The following is a 19,120-nucleotide window of genomic DNA, read 5'->3' as shown; positions in this document are numbered from 1 at the left end:
GCTGTCTCTGACATGGACTCTTGTACCAGTTCTTTGATCACTTCCATATGGCAGGGAGGCCTTGCTAGGTCAGGGAGGAAGAGGATGCAGGCAGTCCTGATGAAGCTTGGCAGACTGGGGTCAGATGCTGGGGGAGCAAGTCTTCCCTTCTCTGAGGACTAGGGGATTGGGATAGGAAGAAAGAGGGTTGCAGGATGGGACCAAGAGGAGACAAAGGCCAGGCTTACCATCAGACTGTAAAGTGAATAAATTATAACAAATAAATTTACATTAAAAAATTAAAAAAACCTAGAAACTGATATATATAAATAACATGGTTTAGATTTTTTTATTATTTATTGCAATTTATTCATTTTGTATCGCAGCTGTCGCCCCCTCCTTTATCGCCTCCGAATCCTGCCCTCCCTTCTTCTTCTCCTCCCATGCCCCTTCCCCAATCCACTGATAGTGGAGGTCCTCTTACCCTTCCACCTGACCCTAGCCTATCAGGTCTCATCAGGACTGTCTGCATTGTCTTCCTCTGTGGCGTGATAATGATGCCCCTCCCCCTCAGCGGGAGGTGATCAATGATCCAGCCACTGAGTTCATGTCAGAGAGAGCTCCTGTTCCCCTTACTAGGGAATGTACTGGGTCACTGAGTTGCCATGAGCTACATCCGTGCAGGGGTTTTAGTTTATCTTCATGCATGGTTCTTGGTTGGAGTATCAGTTTAAGATCCCTGGGCCCAGATATTTTGATTCTGTTGCTCTCCTTTTTGAGCTTCTGTCTCCTCCAGCTCTTTCATCCCCACCCCATTCTTTTATAAGATTCCCTGAACTCTGCCCAAGGTTTGGCTCTGTGTCTCAGCATCTGCCTTAACACCTTTCTGGGTTGAGTCTTTCAAAGGCACTCTGTGGTAGGTTACTGTCCTATTCCCTGTTTTCTTCCTCTTCCAATGTCTATCTCATTTGCCTTTCTAGATGAGGCTTAATCATCTTACCCAGGGTACTCTTCCTTGCTTAGCTTCTTTAGGTGTACACATTATAGTATGATTATCATATATTATATGTCTAATATCCAATTATAAGTGGGTATATACTGTGGAGAAATTTTAAAGCAACTCAGTTACTACCTCTCTCTTGTAACAAGCTCAAAGAGTTATGCTAGTTCCAATTCATGGGTCAATAAATAGAAAAATGCTATTTGAACACAAGCAGAGGTTTATACAAGTTTAAGATTACAGTGAATAATGAGGGTAAATTATTTTTTAATTGTTTTATATTAATAAAAGTTTATTCACTTTGTATCCCAGCTTAGCCCCCTCCCTCATTCCTCCCAATCCCACCCTTTCTCTCTCATCTCCTCACAAGCCCTTCTCCAAGTCCACTGAATAGGGAGGTTCTCCTCCTCTTCCATCTGACCGTAGCTTATCAGGTCTCATCAGAACTGGCTGCGTTGCCCTCTGTAGCCTGGCAAGGCTGTTTCCCCTTAGGAAGAGGTGGTCAAAGAGCCAAGCAATGAGTTTATGTCAGAGACAGCCTCTGTTTCCATTACTAAGGAACTCATTTGGAGACTGAGCTGCCATAGGCTACCTCTGAGCAGGGGTTCTAGGTTATATCCATGAATGGTCCTTGGTTGGAGTATCAGTCTCAGAAAAGACCCCTATTCCCAGATGTTTTGGTACTATTGCTCTCCTCTGGAAGTCCTGTCCTCCAGGTCTTATTATCGCCCCCTTCTTTCATAAGATTCCCTGCACTCTGCTTAAAGTTTGGTTATGAGTCTCGGCATCTGCCTTGTAAATACAATAAAAATCACCCGAAACCTTTAGTGTTTGAAATAGACACTGTCTTCACACAGTGATTGAACAGACACTGTCACTAAGATGCTTGCATGCTGAATTATTCCCTTTTAATACTTATGCAAATATTCAGTAGTTAGGAGCTTTTCAAAAACATTACTTTCCTGCAAAGGGAAATATACGCTCTATATATTAATTTTCATCCCTGTGTGTGCACATCTGACGCAGCTGATACAGTGAATACATTCACTCCAGAATAGTTGACATTTTCCAGATAACAGTGACAGGGGTCCCGTTCTTCTCATACTATATACTCAGCAAACGTATTACTCTACCCAAAATATATAATCTTTTCCTATTAAGAATAAACATGAATACAACATAGGTAATGATCAATCCTCATTCAGAAAGGCAAATAATAAACGTGAACATAACCAAGGTAATGACAAAAATTATTCAGTGCACATTGTATTTATTATGACTGAGAATGTGAAATATAAGCTTGAAATGAACTCCATAAGTTTAGACTGTAGCAGTATTTTCTGGAGTCCTAATAATACACTAAAGTAATTTAAGCTTAACTTATCCAGCAGCTGACAGTCTTTAGAAGTACTTTAGATACACAGTGTTTTTCTCAAACACTGATGAGTGATGGAATTGTCTGAAAACCTTCTCACAATGAGTAAACAACTAAAAATACATTTCCTTTATGTAAGTTGGACTTGGACAACAATTTATTGCTTATGTAATTTAAAACTGAAAGAGTATTATTAAGGATTAGGACACCAAAGTGAAAGCAAAAGAAATCTATATGGAGGAAACTAAAAAAAAATAAGTTTCAAATGCAGAAATGGAGACTTTTCATCGAAGAAAATATTTTTCTAGCATCTTTAGATACTGATGGCATCATGTGTGCTTAAATATACAATACTGAGTTAATTTATGATACCTATTTGTCTTGTATAAAGTACATATGTACTGAGCATGTAAACGAATATAACATTGATGTCTGTAAAAGAAGAAAGTAAAGAAGATTATACTAGCTGTACAATGTAGAAATTGAAATTGGACCAGTATAGGCTTGGATTTCTTTACCAAACCTACTTTATTTAGTGTTCTTAAACACCTTTACCTCCCTTCTAGCTCCCCTTCCCCAACTTAAATAGAAGACTAGTAGGCTAGGCGACAGGGCTGTAAACCTCTTTTTATCAACTCACTGCTAATTAGGGTCAATGGGTCTTTAGGAGATTACCAGACTCAGGGGTCAGGACACCACCAGTCCAGTCCAAAGGCCAACACCAAGCAGCAACATGAATCAGCATAACAAGTCAGTCAAAACCTCAAGACTCAGTTGGGTTTCCCCAAGAAGTTCTCTTGTAAGTTCCTCTCCGTGAAGTCAAGTGTTGAAGCATGAAGACCAGGACATTGATGTTGATCCAGAAAGCCATGCCTCACTTTGTGTGGGCCTCCATATATCTTCTCTCCTCAGTGTCCACCCACGGATGTTCTCAGCTGGCCAAAATCATGCCTCTTGCATGAGAGAACTCACAGGAAAACATCACGTGCCCTCTCACAAGCCAGCCTCCAGCAAAACATCATATGCTAGCTTGCAGCAAAGTATCACAGCACAAAACTGAGTCGTCAAAGAAACCAGAAACTTCTACTTCAGACCAGTGACTGGGGACAGCTAATTTTCAACAGTTTCCAATAGCCAATGATGCAGCAGAAGAACTGGCATGAACATAACCTCTTTATGGTGAAGCCACACATGAGACCTACGGTTAAGCTTAAACACCATGAATGCAGAAATGCTTTTTCAATGTTTATGCCCATAGCTATATAGGAACATCTTTTTATCAAATTTATTTCTAATAATAATTTTGTGCTATCAAGGAAAGTAATGCAGCCAATCCTGATGAGACCTGATAAGCTAGGGTGAGACAGAAGGGGAGGAGGACCTCCCCTATCAGTGGACTGGGGGAAGGGCATAGGTAGAGAAGAGGGAGGGAGGGATTGGGATGAGATGATGGATGGAGGGTGGGATTGGGAGAGGATGGGAGAGGGGGCTACAGCAGAGATAAAAGGGAATAAACTGTAATTTATAAAAAATATAAATAAATTTTTAAAAGGTGAAAAAAGTAAAAGTCAAGAGAGACAGGAGAGAGAAATAAAGATACACACATATAAAGAGAAAGAATGTGAGACAGACAGACAGAGACAGAGAGAGATATAGACAACTTGACTCATGTAACTTTCTACCCATCAACCCTCAGACTTGTCATACTGGTGTGAGTTTCTCTTCAGGTCCATCCACGCCCAAGTCTACTTCATATATTTCATGTCCTGTGACACAGGGGGACTTATTCAATATATATATATGTTTTTTTTGGAATTTGTTCTGCAGCTCACTTCTACCATCAGATTTGGAGACTAACTATGGCCTAGCAGAGAAACATGTATCTTCAGCTATCTTCATGATTTTGGGTGCATCCCCACAGTTGCAGAATATGTTACTTCACACATTTCATAAAGACCTCCTTGTTCCATCGTTTGTTCTTCAAATTTTAGTTTCCAAAAACATTAGACAGAATCAGTAGTTTAGATATGTCTTAAACAATATGTGGAATTAAGTCATTGAATAGGTACATCCTGTTCCCTTTTTCTTCAAATATGACTACTTCAAATCATGCTTTTAATTATCAATAGCTGATCACATTTTAATTTTTCATTTTCAAAAATTTAATAAATACCTGGTTTGTGTGTCAACATAGTGGCTTATGGGTTGTATATATAGACACAGTACATGAGACTGAGCAGCCTCGTGTAGAAGCCTCAAGAGGATCTCCTTCATAGGTCCTTAGGAGGTCCTTATGCTGTTTGTATAAGCCCTTGGGCCTAATTGCAGACTCCAGCTTCCATCTTTTTTCTTTGCTTCTTGGCAAAGACATGAGGAAAAGAAACTGTCTCTCCTACCAAGATGTTCCATTTTTGCCTCAGGCTGAAAAAAAAATGAAGAATTGATTATAAAATGGTATCTCAGAATTTCTGAACTTAATTATACAGTATTCTCTTTATAATGTAGTCGTATCTTATGTTTTTGTCATAACAGAAACACGACTAAAAAACAGTCTCCCTTCAAGTTGTCAAAATTACCATGTATGTGCATACCTTTGTATTGTAATTTGTCTAGCATTAGATTATTCTGAGAAATTCCCAATAGAATCCATGTAAGGGAACATCTACTTCTGTTCATGGTTTTGGAGGGTTCAAAAACACCATGAACTAACATATCATGCCACGGTGTGTATAGAAGGATCACCAATGAACAGCTGGGTGTCTCCTTTCTCCACTATGATTCTTCCTGGTTGTCTGTGCAATAGGATAGGATGAGACTGTCCACATTCAAAATGTATATTATCTCATTTGATACTCTCTGCAGCTTTCTTCAGAGACACATCTAGAAAGATTCTAAAAGGCAGAAGTCCAGATTTGTGCCATGAAATACTCTCTTGAATGACAGGAAAGTTACACCGACAAAATCTCAGTAAATGATCTACTAGATATTTTGAATACCTGTATAGCTTATTTTTTATAACTATAGTTCTCTAGTAAAACTTGAAATTTCCACAGCTTATAACACAAGCAATTATGTTATTCAGAATTGCTTTAATAGTTTTGTTTTTGTTTGTTTGCTTGTGTCTGTGTGTGTATGTATTTCCATATAACCTTAATTTTTTAAAAAATTCTGTGAAGAGGTTTGTTCAGATTTCGAAGGGATTGTAATGGATCTGAAAATTGGTTTTGGTGGGATAATAATGTTCAAAATATTAACCCTCCTATTCCATAAAACAAGTGAGGTTTCTCTATCTTCTAATGCCTTCTTAAATTTATATTTTCAGTGCCCAAAGTTGTGTTATACAGGTCTTCATTTATTTGCTTGGAGTTATTCCAAGACTTTTTGGGAATATTCTGGTGTATGGTTTCCTTGATATTTTTGTTGAGAATATTTATCATTTGTACATAGTAAGGATTCTTATTAATTTTGTATTCTGCTAATTTGCTGAAAGTATTAATGAACTGTAGAAGTTTTCTAGTGGAGTTGTTTAGATATATATGTGTGTGTGTGTGTGTGATATATAACATATGTAACAATTTATATATAATACCTTATACAGATAAGTATATACAGCAAAAGAAATGTAACATATATAATTATATAATCTACAAATAAAGATACTGATGTCTAGCTTTTACTTACATTTCCTAGATCTTCAGTTGTCTTATTGGTCATTGATAGTTGTCTAGATAGGTCATTGATCACTATAATGAAATTGTATGTGGAGACTGGACATTATCCTTGATTGGTGAAGATTAATGAAACAAAATGACAGCAGGTATTGACGAGTATTCAGGCAAAGGACTACAATCATTCATTGACGGCTGGAGTGTAAACTGCTAGAAGTCACTGAGAAAATTAGTGTAGAGACTCCTAAAAAAGACAGAAATAGAAAAAAAAATGACTAAACCTTACTGCTAAGATACTTTTCATCAATGTTCATAGCTCTACTCATAATAGATAAAAGTTGGAAATTTGCTTATAAAATGATGACTGGATATTGAAAATGTGGTGTATTTATATGATGTAGTAATATGATTTTGTTTTCAAAGAAGAATGACATTTGAAAGAAAACGGATGGAATTCGAAACAATCACATTTAGTGAGAAAACAAAGACCCAGAAAGACAAACATTGCACATTTTCCCTCATATGAGGATGATAATTTTTAACTTAATCTGTTATTGTTTTCACTGTTAATACCCACAGATGATAGGTAGTAGAAGGTACCTGTGTATCAAGAATCTTACAAAAAAAGGTAAAAAGGATACAGTGTTACAAAGAATTTAAAAAAATAGAATAAAAGGAGGGAGGACAGGATAGAGGGGTGATAACATTAAAGACCTTTTGAAAAGCTGTATTAAAACCTGCTTCTGCAGGACATTCTCCCCAAGCATGGTTGGATACCATAAAAAGCTAAAATGATACGCTCAGGATGCGAGGCTAAGCACTGCACTCAGGGTCAGCCGCTTTGGACCCAGAGAAGAGCATGTCTGATTGCATGCGGGTTGATGCCCCAGGTCCCGCCTCTGAGAAAAAGGTATCGGATGGTCTGATGCTCTTTGGGTGGATGACACCTAAATGAACATCTGTACAAAGTCCCAATTTATTTCTAATATCAGAGATCAGACCTCTACTCTTGCCTGATGCGTCTAAAACAAATGGGGGAACTGTAGAGAGCTGCGGAATGCTATGCCTTAAAGATGGAGCTGGTTTCCGCCTTCCACCTTCCCGATGGTGAGTGCTCTCTGTCACGAACAACTCCACATTTGGCTAAGGCCGAGGATCTGACTTGCTTCCATGTATGTGGACCTATCTGCATTGCCCCCGTGGCACGCCTGGGTTGGCTACCCAGAGGCTATTTAAGCTGTGGGCTGGCTTTCCCCGGGGTCCGAGGATTGTTCAATGTTCCTGAATAAACTGCATTGAAAAAAAAAAAACAAAAAACCTGCTTCTGTAGAAGTCTCACAAAATGTATACATATAAAAAAGGTATTTAAATGTCCTTGACATATAATGGTGGAGACATTTATCCTAATAGACAACCAAATGAAGTGTTACCAAAAGAAGTAAGCCTTACTGTTTTCTTCTTCTTCTTCTTCTTCTTCTTCTTCTTCTTCTTCTTCTTCTTCTTCTTCTTCTTCTTCTTCTTCTTCTTCTTCTGTCACTGGACAAGAGGTACCAAGACCCTCCAAACAAGTCAGCATATTGACTTTGCTCTTGTTTGAGCTCAACAACTTGACAGCCAGACCGTGCTGCTGAAGAAAGCATATATTCATATCATTGAAGGTGAAGAAATTAAGCTGGCTCTCAAACAGAATTTTCAGTCCTATTGACTGAGAGAAGATAGTACCATATTGCCAGAGAGTAAAAGGGAGTCATCAGCCATACTCACCTACTAAACTTGGGAGTTACAATAACAAACTACTGTGGTGCAATAGTGACACAAAGGTTATGGTAGTATGACCTGATCCAAGAATTATGGAATCCATGTCTAACACTGTTTATGACGGCATGAAACTGACAAGATAGGTCATGGAGCCTAGCGGGAAATGTACTACTATTATTTGGCTAAATGAACATAGTAATGAAGTTACTTCTGAAGACATACTGTCATTCTCACAGATCAGTGCACTGTTCAGTCCTAATCAGAGAACTTCATTCTTATAGTAGATGGTAATTAACAAAGTCGCACACAAATGGAAAGTTTGTAAAGTATGAACGACTTTAGGGAATACAACTCTTTTATTGTATTCCTCTTGGAGATGTATGTGGAGGAGGATGAAGAAAGGTTGTAAAATCCAGAGATGGTGACTGACAGCAATGAAACAGCATCATGTACATATAACAAAGCTTCTACACATATGAACTCATACACACAGTGATACTAAACATAAGAACTAAAGATTTTAAGCCAGACAAAATCCTGGCTTGGAAAAGCAAAAATTGGCACAAAGTATATGCTTTATCTGTGTGTGTGTGTGTGTGTGTGTGCATGTTCACACTTGTATTTGATTTAATTTGATATTGTTATTGTTTTTATTTTGTTAGGAGTGGGAAAGCACAGAAAGTTGGTTGTGTAGGAAGCAGAGAAGAAGACTCTAAGAAGAGGAAAGAAAATAATATCAAAATATGGTATAAAACTTTTTAAAAAGAATTTAAATAAATTAATAAACCATCAAATACTGATAAGAAAAGTAAAGCATGGGATTGTAGTCAGCATTTAAAAAATTGCTTTAAAATTCATAGAAAAATAATATAATCTCCTTTGTACAATAATAACTTAAAAATTAATTTCACTATTTATAAAGCAATAAAGCATACCATCCCTTTGTAAAAATTACAAAAGCAAAGGTTAGTCAATACTTACATAGAAGCCTCAGTTCATGTTATTATTACTTTGATTTTCTTTAGAATAATTAAAACCACAATGATACATTTTGCACTATTTTTTCTATTAATTTTAGGTCTTTTGTTTTATTAAAACATCAAATTGACCTCAAATTAAATAAATTTTAAACAATGTTATCGACGATTTTACAGATTTAAGCAAAATATTGAATACTAGGATTCTATTTACTTCTACATCTAAGCAGAAAAAAGTGTTTATATTAATTTTCAAATGTTATACAAAGGCATAAGTCAAATGTTTCCTCTTTTTAAAGTTAATTCATATGAATTTCTTTTATGATGATCATTAGAATTAAACATTTTGTTCCTTCTCTTAATTTAGAACAGAATTTTGAGTTTCTGAGAAACATAAAGTAATTTTAGTCAATTACCACATACTCTTTCATAATTGTAATCATGTCAAATTATGCAATTACAAAATATTACAAGTATCAGCAATCATACACTGACAGGTAGTAATTATGCCATTACCATGTGGACTTAGAGAACTGTGACATCTAAAGATGTCAAGATTTTTTAATGTGAATGTAAACACTTCCTCGGGATACTCTGATTGCATTGTGCAATGCACATATTTAAATATATATATATATTCTCTCTGTGTGTTTGTGCATGCATATAAACACACACACATATATATATAAATATATATATATATACATATATATATATATACATATATATATATATATATATATATGAAGAAAGACTTATTTTTGAATCTGAACTTACGACCTGAAGAAAATTTTAGAAGTTCTTGAAAGAGGAAGGCCTGGTGGCACATGCCTGTAATCACAGCTCACTCAGGGAGGCAGAGGCAGGCAAAGCTCTGTGAGTTTGAGGAAGCCTGGTCTACAAGGGAAGTCCAAGACAGCTAAGATTACACAGAGAAACACTGTCTTAGAAAAAAAATGACTTGAATGATCTAGGGTTGGTGTGCACTCCCGTAATAGCAGGCTAAAATTCGAAGAAGAAGTGTTGACTTGAGTAGGCTGTCCTATGGAATCTTCCCTCAAAAATTTTCTGAAAGAGTGATGTTTGAAATAACAAAGTAATAAAAAAAATGCTATGACAAACCCAATTATCTCGCTCCAAGATCGCTGCAACTAGTGTACACCATATCCGAGGGGCAGAGGTTTCAAGACTCTGAGTCCAGTGAACTAGATCAGCAGCTGGATCCAGAGCATTGAACTTGGGGTTTTCCAGGACTAGAGGGGACATCCCAGGAGTTAGGGCCCCTAAGATACAAGCCTGTTGCCCTCTCTTGGATTCAAGAATCTCAAACTGTGAACCCCAGGGATTTTCAGCACACCCCAGCCAGTGTGGAGCCCCTGGTACAGGCACTCTCCTCTTTCGCTCCCCTGAGGGCAGCTTCAGGTTTCCTGGCACACTTCGGGCCAATCAGATCATGGCTCCAGTGGCCTTTTCCCTTGTCTGATAGTTGGGAACCTTGTGCCTCCAGCACTGTCCACATACATAAGCAAGTGGACTCCAGGTCCAAGAACCTCCTGTCTAGCAGCCAGACATGAGATCCCTGCCTTCCCCCTGAGGGCAGCATTGGGATTCCTAGGGGCAGCTTTCCCAGCATTCAAGTCAGCATTCTGTTGGTCACCCAGGGGAGACCAGGCAAACAGTGGGAGCTCACGGATTGTTGATCCAGGGTACTGCAGCCCTGATGAGTCTAAGTAGCAGCGACTCAGAGTCTGGCCTGCTAGTGGGCCCAGACCAAGATCCTTTCTGAGTCACCCCGAGATTGCCACAACACTGAGTCCAACTGTGCACATGCAAGCACTTGCTACACCCACAACCTAACCTGACCCTGGATCCTGCCCTGCACACTTCATGGCGCTGAAGAAAGAAACTGAAGAAAATATCAGAAGATGAGCAGATCTCCCATTCTCATGTATCCACACGATTAACGTCATAAAAATGGACAGCCTACCAAAAGCAATCTAGAGATTCAGTGCAATTCAGCTGGGATATAAAGTGAATAAACTGTAATTAATAAAAATTAAATTAAATAAAAAGCCACAATTCTTTACAGAACTTGAAAGAACAACTCTCAACTTCAAATGGAAAAACTAAAATCCAAGAATAGCTCAAAAAATATCCTGTACAATAAAATAATTTCTGGAGGTATCTCCATCCCTAATCACAAGCTATACTATAAAGCAATATAAATAAAAATGACATGGAACTGGCATAAAAAGAAACTGATGGATCAATGGAATTGATTTGAAGACCCAAAAGTAAACCAACACACCTATGGACACATAATTTTTTTTTTACAAAGAAGGAGGGGACTTCAACTGGGATACAAAGTGAATAAATTATAAAAAACAATAAGTATGATAAATAATAATAACAAAAATCAAAAAAGTAAAAAAAAAGAAAAACTTCTTTATCAGACTCATATACATAAGAAAATATTGATGTAATATTTTATGTTCTAATTAAAATTAAATTATTTTCTTTAAATTTTCATATAAATGTCATAAATTCAATGTGATTATGTATGCATATATATTGATACAACCTAAACTGCAAATAAAAAGTGGCTCCTGAACAAGTTTGACATAGAAAATCTGTTCATAAATAGCTATTTATGTTTGCAGTTACTTAACTGTGCTCCTCAGTCTACTGAGTGGGGCACTGGGTTGAGTGTTTGAGATTTTGCTAAACAAAGAAAATACACTCAAAAGATGTTCCACCATACAACAAGGGCATGTGCTCAACCATGCTCGAAACAGCTTTATTTGTAAGAGCCAAAAACTGGAAAATACCTCATCTGAAGAATGGATAAATAAACTGTGGTTCATTTACACAATGGAATACTACTCAGCCATTAAAAACAAGGAAATCAGAGACAGACCTTGTTCCCCTTAATAGGGCACCCACTTGGAAATGAGCTTCCTTTGAACAAGGTGTCTAGGTCCTCTCCATACATGGTCCTTGGTTGAAGTATTAGTCTCTGCAGGACCCCATGGGCCAGGTTCTTTTGGCTCTGTTTTCTTCTTGTGGAGTTCCTGTCCCCTCCAGGTCTTTCTAGCTCCCTCTTCTTCCATAAAGATTCTGGCATTCTGTTCAAATTTGGCTATGAATTTCAGTATCACCTTCGATACCCTGGTGGATAGAATCTTTCAGAGGTCCTCTGTGGAAGGCTCCTGTACTGTTCTTGTCTTCTCCTACTTCCAATGCCTATCCTGTTTGCCCTTCTGAGGGGCCAGCTCTTTGATCACCTCCCCCTGGGGAGGGGGTGCAGCCTTGCCAGAGAAAGATGATGCAGCCAGTCAGATGAGACCTGATAAGCTAGGGTCAAATAGAAGGGGAGGAGGTTCCCCAATACCAGGGGACTAGGGAAGGGCATGGGGGAGAAGAGGGAAGGTGGATGGGACTGGGAGGAGATGAAAGAGGGGATTGCAGAGGGGATGCAGTGTGAATAAATAAATAAAATAAATAAATTAAATTTAAAAAATAAATAAAATTAATAAAAAGCACAGAAATATTATTTTTTTATAAAAACTGAGAAATCTTGAAATTTTGAGGTAAATGGTTGGAACTAGAAAAGAGCATCTTGAGAGAAGTAACACAGATCCAGAAAGACATGCGTGGTATATACTCGCTTATTAAGCAGATTTTAGTCATATAGTACAGTCTCTTGTCTGATCTGTATAAACTGTCTATAGCTCTCTTAAAATCTTAATTCATCTTTTGTTTCTTTGTTTTGTTTTACTTTGTTTTTTGAGAGAGGTTTTCAATTTGTACTACTGTCTGTCCTGGATCTCTCACTACAGACCAGGCTGGCCTCAAACTCTGTCTAACCTCTGACGGGTGTTGCCACTACACAGTGAGAAATCCCAACACAGGTTTGTTGGGATTTACTACTAAAGGTTTTGAAATTTATTTTTATTTTTCCAGGAAGCACATTTAATCTTTCAGGTTAATACTTTATAGGCTTCTTGGTATATAACATAATTAATGGTATAACATCATAAAAACAAGTGTGTCTTCAAGGAAGACAATATAACAGTTCATTAGTATTGAGAACATTGAGACCTAGTTGATATTTAAAGAGTTTGTCTCCTTGGAATGTTAATTAAAATTTCCCAGCAATAATAAATTTTAAAGAAATACTGAGGGTGATGTTTTGTTTGTCTCTCTCTTGTTTTGATGTTTAAACCTTGGAGGAGTTTCAATTTCATAAACTGAAAAATAAATCTTGGCTAGCCTCATAATTGTTTCTTAGCCCAGGCTGACCTTTGGTACAAAGTTCCAATTTATTTCTAATATCAGAGATCAGACCTCTACTCTTGCCTGATGCTTCTAAAACAAAAAGGGGAAACTGTAGAGAGCTGCATAATGCTATGCCTTAAAGATGGAGCTGGTTTCCGCCTTCCACCTTCCTGATGGTGAGTGCTCTCTGTCAGGAACAACTCCATATTTGGCTAAGGCTGAGGATCTGGCTTGCTTCCATGTATGTGGACCTATTTGCATTGCCCACATGGCACGCTGGGGTTGGCTACCCAGAGGCTATTTAAGCTGTGGGCTGGCTTTCCCCAGGGTCAGAAGATTGTGCAAGGTTCCTGAATAAGCTGCATTGAGAAGAAAAAAAAAAAAAAAAAAAGATCAGAAAGAAGGAGAGGAGGACCTCCCCTATCAGTGGACTTGGGGAGAGGCATGCCTGCAGAAAGGGAAGGAGGATGGGGCCGGGAGGGGAGGAGGGGGGGGACTTATGGGGGGATATAAAAGGAATAAAGTGTAATTAATAAAAGTTAAATAAAAAATTAAAAAAAATGACTCAAACCTCCTGCTTTCTAAGCTTGGTGCTGATATTAACGGTTTGTGATTCCACATACTAATAGTTGTATATTTTTCTTCCTTTTTGTGTGGTAAAATATAATGTATACTTTTCATGTTAGTGTAATGTAGTCTAAATTATTTGGACTAAACTCTATTTAAAGCTCTCACTAATACTTGTATTATTTGGGTCATATCAGAAAATCATTCAAGAGTAAAAATAACTTACAGATGTCAGAAAATTTACAATATTTTTAAGTGTGGCATTTTACCTCAAAATATAGTGTAATCCCAAACAGTGTGAGCTAATGGACCATCCTTATATCTTCCAGTGGGACCCTGTGCTTTTCAGTGCTTGGAAAAACATAGTTTTCCAAGGCTTGGAGATGAATTGAAGACTTTGCTTGCATTGTGTTTTACTTCCTGTGCCAAATACTTCTTTAGCCGTATTGAAGTGAGTTAATATTGCCCTCTAGATGAGCTTTAGAAGTAATAAATAAAAATATATTATATATACATATATATTGTCATAGAAGGCTCCATTGATTGTTGTAAAATCATTAATCTCTCATAGTAACCCAGTAGATTTTAGAGATAATCAATTGTTTTGATTTAACACTAGTGTTCACTAGATCCAGACTTGAGTGTTGATAGGTGGGAGATCATTTCTTGCAGAGCAAGTGTTCTTTGCATATTGATATGTATAACTCATAAATACCTAAATGTACAGTTTTATAGCTAAGGAAGTCATGATGGCATTTTATATAACTACTAACCAGTGTTTGATATATTTTATTATTTATGTAGAATAGTTACATTTCCAAAATAAAATACTGCAAATTTTAAAAATCTATGCTTAATTGATCTTTGCTCTTGGTACTAAAGAAATGTTTTTCTTCACATTTTCATGCCAACTAAAAATGATCAAACTGAAAAGTCCATTGCGCAGACATATTCATCTCCACAGTTCACTCCCCCAACCTATTGTGTTTTATTTGCCAGCTTATTAGGAATAAGAGAAAAGAAGATAATTACCAGAAGGATAGTTATTCTATACCTACAGAGATTGAATAATATGTGTCTCAGAAAGAAAGGTTTTGATTCTTATTTGCTGGATTTCTTCTTAAGAGCAAATTTACTGGCAATAATTTGTTTTTGCTTCCTGCTTATGGAATTATTCTTTTTTTTTTCTTTTTAGGATAATGAAAATAATGGCCCTGTTGGGTGACAATGTATAACAATTTTATAGAAAGACTAGAGGAACATTTAAAAGCAAATTTAGCAGCATTACATCTTTTGAATGCTGTACTACTATGACTTAAACATGTAAGCTTTAATAACATTCTAATATTGTGGCGTGTGAAGCTTCTTTACGTCAGAGCACAATGTACTTTGCAAGTGACTCTTACTATGACGTAAAGATGCTTCATCTCTATTAGTGATTGTGTATCTCCTTAGACATAATCTACATATATTTCTGTATTTCAACATAGACCCATGAAATATGATGACCATATAGCCTAGATAGCTTAGTTCTTCGCTCAAAGTGAAGCATTATATTTTATTAAATCAGTTAAAATGTTCTCTTTGAATTGACCATAACTGTGTTTTAGAAACATCAAAATCATATTCAGAGATTGTGTCCTGCAGCAGTTGATCTGACTCTTAACAGTGAAAAGGTAAATGCAAAATTACTTCCTAGAAATTACAGCCCAAACAGTGGACAGGACGAAATGAGGACTTTCCGATCGATGTTGATAACTTACTCTCTAGGTTAGTATTGTGTTTATCAGAAAGACAAGAAATTCTAAAAGTAGACTGACCTACAAAGGACTCTCTAGCACACTAAATCTCCCTTTGTATTCTAAGAAAGACACAATTCTTCTTTTTTTTCTTTTTTTATTTTATTATTATTTTTTTTATCAGTTACATTTTATTAACTCTGTATCCCAGCCATGTCCTGATCCCTCATTCCCTCCCAGTCCCTCCCTCCCTCCCTCATCTCCACCCTGCCCCTTTCCAAGTCCACTGATAGGGGGAACCTCCTCCCCATTCATCTGATCCTGTTTTATCAGGTATCTTCAGGACTGGCTGCAAAGCCCTCCTCTGTGGCCTAACAGGACTGCTCCTCCCTTCGGGGGTGGGGAGACCAAAGAGCCAGTCATTAAGTTCCTGTTAGAAATAGTCCTTGTTCCCCTCACTTTGGGAAACCAATTGGTTACTGAGCTACCACAGGCTACATCTGAGTGAAGACACAATTTTTAATGGTATTAAATACTTGTTTGTGAGCAGAGTGTTTTAATCTTTTTTTCTCTTTCTAACAAGAAGGGTGTGTATGTGTTTAGAAGTATGCATTTTACATACTAATTTTTATAGTGCTGATTTTTGTGATTTGGGGAAGCTCAACAGAAAAGGTAGGAATTCCATGAAGGTCATCACACTAGTTTTCTGGAAGGTGATGAAATAAAAGAAAATTCGAAAATGACAACCATGCAAAACATCTGGCCTCCTGTCACCCGCATGTATTTATAACTATACTGTTCCTATGATTCTGTGGGACTGTGCCAGATGGACACTGTTGTTCTGTGCCACACTGAATTACAACTCTCAGAGGAAGACATTTGCATACTGCCTATTACAAGAATTATATTCATCAGGATAAGAAAATCCTGCCTATCTGAAATGAATCTGAGTATTGGAAAAGCCTGATACTTCATTTTAGTGTCACTAATTGTTTCATACACTAAGTGAATTCTCTAAATGTGAATAAATTCGGCTCTCCTGGCCACTGTCAGCCATTGTTCATAGTTATCTGAGAGAAAATAATTTTTTTCTTAGTGTGAAGGCATTGAAGATGCTGCTATTGATGATGGCAATGATAGTGTGTGTGTGTTTGTGTGTATGTGCGCGTGTGTGTGATTTTAAGTGTGCTCATATACATGAATGCACATATTGTGTACAAGCCTGTTTAGGTCAGAAAACTGTTTGCATGTCATTACTCCTGTGTTATCCATCAATGCTTTTTTTTAAAAACAAATTCTCTCATATTTGGAACTTGTTAAGTAAGTTAAGCTACATAGTAAGCTAGGTCAGGGTTATAAAGTTACCATGCCCAGTTCTGCAACCCCTGAGGTTGCAGGGATGGAATTCTGGTGCTTACACCTGCATAACAAGTGTGTTACTGACTTAGGTAACTCCTTAGCCCAAGTAGTATGACTTTTACTTAAGACAAAGATAATCATGTGAAATTGGACTCTATTCATAAAATAATTAATTTCTTTGGGTTTCTTATAAGATATTAGCTTATATGGCAATGAAATGCTAGTTTCTAATCATTAATCAAAACAGTTGCCCCTTCATCTGGCCATGTCTATCTTTTTTGTTCATTCCCATACAGTGGCTATCCCTTCCTTCCTTTCTTCCTTCCTTCCTTCCTTCCTTCCTTCCTTCCTTCCTTCCTTCTTTCTTTCTTTCTTTATTTCTGGTTTTTCTTCTTTTTCTGGCAAAGGGGCTCCTACTTAGCAGCCTGGTTCTCCTAGAACTCACTATAATACCAATAACAGCCTCCAATTTATGACAATCCTTCTTCCTCACATTTGAGTGCAGAGAATATAGCATAAGCTACCATGACAACATTCAAAAGCTATTTTATTACATTTTCTAATTGTATGTGAAGATTTTTTACAAGCACACTAGATATAATTTCTAAAATAATATAATATGATTTATTTATGAATAATATAAATAATTTCTAAAATAATACATTTTAGCATACTAACTAGATAACATGATTTCAAATAATTTACTAAGTATGAAATTTAATTAACTATATTATAAATATTTTTAACACATACATACAGACATTAGTATAGTTTTATATTATAAATTTCTTTTTAAAAAGGGTTTACTTTTCTTTTTTGTTATAAAAATATACTTACAACCTGTCTCCCTTTCCTTTCCTCTTCCAGACCCTGTCTTATAAGTATCTTTACACTTTTTTCTAATTTTTGGCCTCTTTTTATATTAATTGCTGTTACATGCATGTATATTTATATTTTTTTCCAGGCAGATCATTTGGTAGGAGAAAAAAAAAATTAGAGTTCTTCTCCCTTGACAATACTATTTCTCCTGCACTCAGCATTCTTTAGCTGCCTATATACATTTTGTAGAGTTGAGGTTTTATAGACAAATGAATAATTTAAAAGGACTATCCTATTTGGTGTCTGGAAATGCAAATGCTTTATCTTACCTCTATCTAAAATGAATTTTAAAGAATATCTACCTCATATTAAGAAAAACCCAGTAACAAGTAAGAAAGAATTAAGAAAGATGTTAATTTTGAAAGTAAAATACTATGAATGGAAATTAAATCTGATTTTCAGGAATATCCATGAACTGTCCAGAATCACACTGACATATACAACTAGTAGCAGTAGTGAGATTTCTTGTGTTGAATTCTTATTCCTAGGAATGAAGTATTCCATACATGTTACCTGTCTTCATCATCATAGGCTGTATAAGTTAAAGAAACATCTTAAGTCTAAAATTACAAATCAAAAATTAAGTACATAATTATGTTCTATAAACTAACATGAACACAAACAAAAGAAAATTAATTTATCTCAACAACTTCACATTTGTATCTATATTAGTATGCTTATGTTAGTTTTGCCATGTCTGATGTGACATAAAACCTTTGGTGTTGTGATGTTTTAAAGGTTTGAAGTAATATTTTGACATTCTTAATATAAGACAAACTACATAGCTATTTTAAGATATATTATCATATGGGCTGTCTTCTGTTGTGCTATCAAATACTCTAAAAGTTAAATAGAATAGAAGCTTTTTAATGAATAAGGATTTTTATTGGTTGCTAGACATATAGAACATATGGAAAAATAATCTGAGGGAATCAATAACCATATTGCAGTCTCCTGTATTTTAAACTCAAATTACTTCCTCATTATACCTAAAGATTTTCTATAGCATATTACATATAGAGTCAACAGTCTCAAAAATGTAAAGCCGTGATGCCTCTGTGAAATACAACGCATCATTTTCAAATCTGTAGCACATATTACTGTAGGAATTCCATCTGTTCATTCTAATAAAGCTGGATTAAGTAGAGAGAGCTGGACAGATGCTCCAGCTTACCGAATGAGGCAAGACGCTCGCTGTGGAAAAGAATACTTGACGTCTGCAAAGAACATTTTCAGACATACTGTGTGTGGTATCTTCCAAAAGGAACTATTGATGTAGGGCTAGAGTTTTAGCCAACGGATGATATCTCTTTAAAATTATACATTGATAGGTAAGGGGAAAACAAGTATGAAAAAAGAAGGAGGAAATATACCTTAAAACTACAGAAATATTTTATTTCTCCACCCTGGAAGTATCATTCTGAGCTACAGTATAGATTGTATGTATCCAGCAAAATCTAATATACTTAATTTGTATTTCAATAAAAGATTTAGTTTCAATGAAATTGTTTAAAATATTTTATTGTGTTTTTATTATCTAT

The sequence above is a fragment of the Meriones unguiculatus genome, chromosome 16 (genome assembly GCF_030254825.1).
Source record: "Meriones unguiculatus strain TT.TT164.6M chromosome 16, Bangor_MerUng_6.1, whole genome shotgun sequence".
NCBI classification, from domain to species: Eukaryota; Metazoa; Chordata; class Mammalia; order Rodentia; family Muridae; genus Meriones; species Meriones unguiculatus.
The sequence above is the reverse complement of the archived record's forward strand: the minus strand, read 5'-3'. Positions refer to the sequence as shown.